The following is an 8,242-nucleotide window of genomic DNA, read 5'->3' on the forward strand; positions in this document are numbered from 1 at the left end:
CCAGCAGCCCAGGCCTATCGCAGCATATGTAAGGGATGGTTCAGGGTCACCTGATCCAGCCCTAACTATAAGCTTGATCAAAAAGGAAAGTTTTAAGCCTAATCTTAAAAACAGAGAGGGTGTCTGTCTCCTGAATCCAAGCTGGGAGCTGGTTCCACAGAAGAGGGGCCTGAAAGCTGAAGGCTCTGCCTCCCATTCTACTCTTAAGTATCCGAGGAACCACAAGTAAGCCAGCAGTCTGAGAGCCAAGTGCTCTATTGGGGTGATACCGGAGTATAAGGTCTTTGAGATAAGATGGGGCCTGATTATTCAAGACCTTGTATGTGAGGAGAAGGATTTTAAATTCAATTCTGGATTTAACAGGGAGCCAATGAAGAGAAGCCAATATGGGAGAAATCTGCTCTCTCTTTCTAGTCCCTGTCAGTACTCTAGCTGCAGCATTTTGGATCAGCTGAAGGCTTTTCAGGGAGCTTTTAGGACAGCCTGATAATAATGAATTACAATAGTCCAGCCTAGAAGGAATAAATGCATGAATGAGCTGTTCAGCATCACTCTGAGAAAGGATGTTTCTAATTTTAGAAATATTGTGCAAATGCAAAAAAGCGGTCCTACATATTTGTTTAATATGTGCATTGAAGGACATATCCTGGTCAAAAATGACTCCAAGATTTCCCACAGTGTTACTGGAGGCCAAAGTAATGCCATCCAGAGTAAGTATCTGGTTAGACACCATGTTTCTAAGATTTATGGGGCTGAATAGAAGAACTTCAGTTTTCTCTTAATTTATAAGTAGCAAATTCTGAAACCTGACTGAAACTGTTGAAATAAACCGTTCCTCTGCAGATGATCAGTTAGCTGTTTTACAACTACTCTTTCAAGAATTTTTGAGAGAAAAGGAAAGTTGCAGATTGGCCTATAATTAGTTAAGACAGATGGGTCAAGTGATGGCTTTTTAAGTAGCGGTTTAATTACTGCCACCTTAAAAGTCTGTGGTACATAACCAACTAATAAAGACAGATTGATCATTTTCAAGATTGAAGCATCGATTAATGGAAGGACTTCTTTGAGCAGTATAGTAGGAATGGGGTCTGATAAACACGTTGATGGTTTGGAGGAAGTAACTATTGAAGTTAACTCTGAAAGATCAATTAGAGCGAAAGAGTCGAAACAAATACCAGCAGTGCTGAAAACAGCCGAACATGAAGATAAGTCTTTGAGATGGTTATGAATCATTTTTTCTCTAATGGATAAAATTTTATTTGTGAAGAAATTCATGAAGTCACTACTAGTTAAAGCGAAAGGAATACTCGGCTCAACGGCACTCCGACCCATTGTCAGGCTGTTCAAATCAGTTTGATTTGAACAGCTGCAGAACACACTGATCAATGATCAATCATTTGTTGTTTTGTAACACTGATGGAAAAATGTCTGGATCCTGGAGACAGTGTGAATATTGGAGTGAACATGAGAGTGAAATAGTTTTAAGGCTAAATGTGTTTGAAGTGGCTTAAATGTTGTCATCATTTTGAAAGTTGTGGTGTCTGAAATTGAGAACATTAATCACAACATAATTTCCACTGAAAATGACTTCAATCTGTGATTTTGGTGCTTTGCTGGATCCATCCGATGGGATCATCAGCTCCGTAACAGATCAGCAAAACATGTCCGAGTCCAGCTCCACAGAAGGAAGGATCCAAAGCAGACGAGGGTCATGGATTCAGACCGGATAAGTCCTAGATCCACTTCAGGCTCCAGCCATTTCCCAGCTCATCCCATCTGGATCCATTCATAATGGCTTAATTTTTCCTGACACGCTCTGCATTTGTTATTTTAAATGGCTCGTCCTCCCAAAACTGTACTGAAATATTTAAAACCTATAAAGCTGAGACATTTCTGATGTTTGACTTTTATTGATTTACCTTTACATTCTGTGCATTGTATAAAGCGCTTTGAGTGCTTAGGTGGAGTGGGAAAGCGCTATAAGAACCAGTCAACTGACCATTCACTATTACAGATTTGGAAAGCTGCTCTACAAGTTTTCAGTTAAATATGAAACTGTGACTGAACTCTGACCTTTAACTCAGTGAAATATCTCCACTGTGGTTGTCAGACAGCCATCATGAATCAGTGAAGCTGAGATTGGATCTGTTGAGAAATGCTTATACTGAGGAATATTAAAGCAATTTTTCTCAGCATTTTTATCCAGTAAGCATTTTTATCTAATGCTAGAAATAATGACAGATGTTTAAGAAACATTTTAAAAAGTGAGCTTGCTATTCCATTAATAAATGAAATTTCTACTGAATAATGATTCAAACAAAGGAATTGTCATAAACAGGAAGAAAAACTGAAAAAAATCTCATGTAAAATAGGATTCAGCTTCATCTGGTGAAAATTCAAGTTGGGTAAATAATGACAACAGACATTGTAAAAGAAATTATATATTTGACATCAAACTTTTATGCTATGATGATGACAGAGTGGACCAAGCTGATCAAAATGACTGGCTGAAATGCAGATTGTTTTATCCATAGAAGCACACTGTGAAAGGCAGACTCTTATTTTTGCCTGATGTATACATTTTTTTCCTTGTGACAAATCATTTATCATCCAAAGTAACTTTATCACTGATATCTTTTCTACAAGCAGCTGAAAGGTCAGAAGTGCTGCGTCATCCTCATAATTCCCAAACGGGTGTCTTCCTTTTTAACAACCCCACAGCCTCAAAGTACACTTGCTGTTTTACCAGGTTACAAGAGATTATTATTATTACCCAGTCCTAACACTAATACTGGTTTCCAGTTTATAGACAAACAGGCTTTACAGTTGCAGTTCTGCACAAAAGAAGACGCATTCAGAAAGAATTTGATTTTTTTTTTATGCTTATTTATTGAATGGTTAATATATACAATTGGTGGACAGAGAAGGGTTTCTGTGAGGCTGATGACTGAGCCTCCATGCTGCCCGTAAAGGGAGCGAGAAGAGAAGTGAAGAGAGAAAGAAAGAGGAAAGGGAGAGGGATCAGAGAGGGAGAGAGAAGAAAGGAAAGGGGTAGAGGAAAGGAGGAGTGAAGGTGGAGGTGGAGGGAGGATCACGGTGGAAACTACTGTCCTCCAGCCTGAGCAGAGCCACCAGCAGCTTCTTCCACACTTCTGTCATGTGAATGTTTCTTGTATCTGGTGAACCAGCGCCAGCCACCTCCTTTCTTCTTGTCTGCTTCTTCTTCCTGATCCACTTTTTCTTTAGCTTTCATGGCTTTTTTCTTGCCCTCTGCATCGCCTGACTTGGACCAGAAGAATTTGGAGCGTTTTTTCTTTTTCTTTTGTTGCTCCTCGAGCTCCCTGTTCTTCTCCTCCAAATTTGCCACTTCAAGCACAAATTTGACATTTTCCTCCTCAATGTTTTGACATTTCTCCCTGAATTTGTTGAACTCTTCAACCACTGCCTGGAATTTTTCTTCAAGCTTGCTGTATTTCTGCTTGTTTTCTTTGGTCTCTTCCTGCAGTGCTGCTTTTCTTCTCTCCAGTCCCTTATGCTCTGTTTCAAGTTGAGTATATTTTTCCTCCCATTCCATGTTTTTCTCCTGGATTTCTGCATATTTGGCCTCCAGTTCTTGGTGCTTCCTCACCAGTTCCTCATAATCTTCCACTTCTTGCCTCTGCTTGATCTCTTGATTTCTTTTCTCCCCTTCTTGCTTCTGCTGGCGCTTCATAAAGTTCTGCTTTAGCATTTTGTGCATTTCTTCCACATCTTTCTTAATCACAAATTCTTTGTCCATCTTTGCTGGATTTCTTTTCTCCCATTCTTGTTTCTGCTGCCGCTTCACAAAGTTTTGCTTTAGCATTTCATGCATTTTTTCTGCATATTTCTTAATCACAAATTCCTTGTCCATCTGTTCTGGACTTCTGCTTTGGACGAGAGCCTCTTTCAGTTTTGCTATGTCCCATGTCTCTTCCACCTTCACGTTTTGTTCCTTCATACTTTTGCTTTCCTCTTCCAGCTTTTTGTTCCTTTCCTGAAGTTGCTTCATTTCTTTGGTGATTGACTCAACTTCATGTAAGTGGACCAATTCTCTCCTTTCTGCTAGGAGCCCATAGATGCGTCCTTTCAGCTTGTAAGTGCTCTCTCGGAGGTTGCGGTTTTCCGTCCGGAGGCGGTCAATTTCATTAAGCGGAGGACGCTGTTCTCGTGTGCTCCACTGAGGAGGAGCCTCACCACTTCTCGGAAAGCTGGTTCCTCTGGACATGGCAGCAATCTGAGGCTCTGTCTTGTCGAAATGTAATCGCAAACCAATGTTACGGCGTCAACTGTTTTTATTTTGTTAGGCACAAACTTGCTGAATACACGTTCAAACTGGAAACTCACGGTGAGTGTCTGTGTTCACTGAATGCTGCGTCCGAACAACCAAGTTTAGTGCAAACGTGTCAGATACAAAGTTACTACTACAGCTCCAACCTTAACTGCCTTTGATATTTGATCCGTCGTCATAAGGGCGCCACAGAACGTTGGAATCTTTTTTTACACAAAGTAGTTTAAATGGTGCGTTCCATTGCTACCACTTGACATTAATGATTAAAATGTATTCATTCACAGTATTTGCATGGCGGAAGTACCAATAACGTTTCAGTCTCTGGAAAGTGAAATATGAAGTAGATCAGTGTCTATTGCTGTGTCTTAATTTAATTTTTTTTTTTTTAAGTGACTGAAAATAAAAATGCGTTTTCAAATTCCTAAAAGCTGCAGATGTTATATCTACATGTCAGGATCTGGTTATTGTAGACATGATTACAGTAACAGTGTCACAACATTGGTAACAGAAAAACATTAGAAATACATAGGCTGCTCTGATGCCTGCACCCTAACATACGTGGAGTATTTAACATTTATAATGATCAGAGAAAGTTACGTTATTTTTGGTGCCTCTCACTTTCCCAGAATATCATCGTGCACGTATGAATGAGACGCATTAACTTAAAGAACTTTGTAGAAAGGCGCTTTTTTTATTTATTTTTTATTTTCTTTTATTTTGATCTCCATTAGCTGGAGTCAGTCAAACATAGTGCTCCTAAAACAATGTCTTTACAAGCCGTCACCATACCACCAACACAGTGACATAATTTTACCAAAAAAAAAATAAATATATAAATGAAGTTCAGTCCATTTACTTGTGTTAGTTTACAGCGCAGATCTGGCGGACGCGCTGACGTCCCGCTCAATGCGGAGTAAAATCCTCGATCCACTGGATTAAAATAGAGGATGCTCGTTGCCACGGTGAATCCTTGTATCGGAGCTCCATTGATGATGGCTTTCTTTCCTTATATCGCGCACGCGCATATTCAGAGTTGATTGAACTGACTTTCATCAGCGATTATGGAACGGGAAAGTCAGTTATCGATTTCAGAGTTGATCAACTCAGAGTTTATTTTCAATTCAGAATTTGCTGAACATGCTTCCTGGAATAGGACCCAGATGTGTTGTGTTCAGTCGCACGCAGCATGCTTATACTTATACATAACTGAACTTTATTACTTTGTCTTCTGCATCAATCACCAGCAGTAGGTGTGGTTTTGGAGACAGCCAGAACCAGCATTCATCAGCAATACCCAGTTATTTGAGGGATGAGGGTAAAGAAAGTGAAAAAAAGAACTGCATATCCCACAATCCTTCGCCTTGAGATGATCCATATTTCAACAAGTTAGAAAATTTGAAACGACAGCTGCGTCCATAATGTAAATCACTATCTATTCACTAGCCTGTTGTTATTATTATTATTATTACTGTTATATTATAGAGCCCATCGTGATCACGTGAGGTGGTCCTGTGTTTGGGAAGTACGGTGAGGAGGAGGCGGAGCTGGGGCCTATTCCAGGAAGCATGTTCAACAAACTCTGAGTTTATAAACCTGCTCTGAGTTGATCAACTCTGAGATCGGCAACTCTGAGTTTCCTGTTCCAGAACAGCTGATCAGGGTTAGTTCAATAAAGAGCGGAGCCTCCATTTTAATCTGGTGGATGAAGGATCGCACGTGTCAGTGTGGAGCATGGCGAGTCACTTTAATCAGCCTGACCCACTCTGACATCATCATAGACAGAATAAAAGTTTGTTATCAAATATATCATTTCTTTTATAATGTCTGCTGTCCTCATTTACACAACTTAAATCTCCATCAGATGAAGCTGAATCCTAATTTTACATTTGATTGATAAAATCTAGTTATTCAGCCTGACGGACAAACTGCAGGAGACAGAAAGGGAAGATAAAACTGTGGAGAAACAGCTCAGACTGAGTTTACTGACCGACCTGTGTGTTAGAGACTGAGACAGCAGCAGACCCCGGGGGCGGAGCTGACCTCAGGCCAGTCTTTATTTAATAAAAACTGTTTTGCTGCAGTTTATGACAGTTCAGTTTATGGTTATTTGTTTAAATAATTGTACAGTAAAAATGGAATCTACTGATGGAATAGCAACCTCACTTTAGTCATTTATTTAATTGAGGATTTCATTATTTCTGCCATTACTGGATAAAAATGAGATTTGCAGAAAAAAACTACTTTAATGTTTCCAGTTTAACCATTTTAATCTGATCTAAGATCAGCGGATAGATGACGGCTCTCTGACAGCCACAGCAGAGATGTTTCACTGAGTTACTGTTAAAGGTCAGAGTTCAGTAATAGTTTCATATTTAGCTGAAAACATTCAGAGCAGCTTTCCAAGTCTGTAATGAATGTAAAGTTTTACCAGTAAAGCAAACATGCTGTGATAAATGTCTCAGCTTTATACGTTTTAAAATTCAGCACATTTTGGGAGGATGAGACATTTGAATTAAAGAATGCAGATCGTGTCGGGAAGATGAATCCATTATGAACAGATCCAGACTGGATGAGCTGCAAAATAACTGGAGCCTGAACTGGATCTGGGCCTTATCGCATCTGAATCCGTGATCCTGATCCATTTGGATCCTCCTGCTGCACGCGTGGACTCGGACACAGTTTGCGGATCCGTTATAGAGCCTATGATCACCGATTTTGCTGATTTTCAGTGGAAAATATGTGGAAATTCACACTCTGAGACAACGTAACCTTCAAAATGACATCATTTAGGTCACTTTAAATCCATTTAGTTCAGTTTTCAAGTCTTCAACTATTTCAGCCTCATCTTCACTCATTCACATCATCTCCAGGATCCGGACATTTTTCCATCCAAAGTGTGTTCTGTGTCTAAAGCTTCATCCAGATCAGTGTGATGTAACAGTGATGTTACAGTAACTACAGTAAATGTTTCAGAGGAACTGACTGACAGTCTGACAGCTGCAGCTGCCTCATTATAAATCCGTGACATCATCGCTGTCTCCATCCTTACAGCCTGACGAGTGAACGACTGTAAAAGCTTGATGTTACAAAAATAACAAACTAACGTCTAACTGGGATTTCAGAGCTTGTAGAAACACAAACGTCTGCAGATGAATTGGCTCCTCTGATCGCTTTGCAGCGTCTTTATGAATGAGGAAATGAATGGGAGTGTCAGACAGGTGGTTCAGGTGCAGCAGGAGGGGAGGAGTCAGAGAGACACTCAGAGTTTGTTGGATAAAACCTGCCAGCGAGCAGGTTCACAGAGTCTGTTACCTCGGTAACTGACTCAGAGTTGGAGTTAGCTCTCTTTCTGGAACTGAAAACCCGAGTTTCCCTCATTTTAGGGTCAACAAACTCGGAGTTATTAGCTAAACCTGCTTTCTGGAATAGGCCCCAGTTAAGAAAATGTGTGGCTAAAACAAAATACAATACAATACAATACAATAAAAAGTCAGTAGGCCTTGAAATTTCATGTAAAGCAGTACCCTAAACAGACCAATAAATGGGGCTCTTGCACCATTTACTCTGTAAAGCATCTCTGCTATACCCATTTTTATACTGTTTATGATTATTTAGGTGCATTGGCCTCTCCTTTATGGAAGTGACAAAAAACCAGAATAAAGAGAAAAACTCTCTAACATAACTTAGACAGGGGTAGATGCCAGAGATGTCCAAAATTTTAATAGTAGATGTGTGAGTTCATATATCTACTAAATCTTTTGAAATTGACATAAACAAAAACATAACATAAAACCAAACAATACAAGACACCCATGCACACAGACACACAGTGTTGTGATCTCACATATGTGATGTTTTGAATATGTAGAAAGTTTGGAAAGAAGGAAATCTTACTGTAACATATTTAATGTATACAATTCAGATATATAAAAC

This window comes from Archocentrus centrarchus, unplaced genomic scaffold (assembly GCF_007364275.1).
Source record: "Archocentrus centrarchus isolate MPI-CPG fArcCen1 unplaced genomic scaffold, fArcCen1 scaffold_26_ctg1, whole genome shotgun sequence".
NCBI classification, from domain to species: Eukaryota; Metazoa; Chordata; class Actinopteri; order Cichliformes; family Cichlidae; genus Archocentrus; species Archocentrus centrarchus.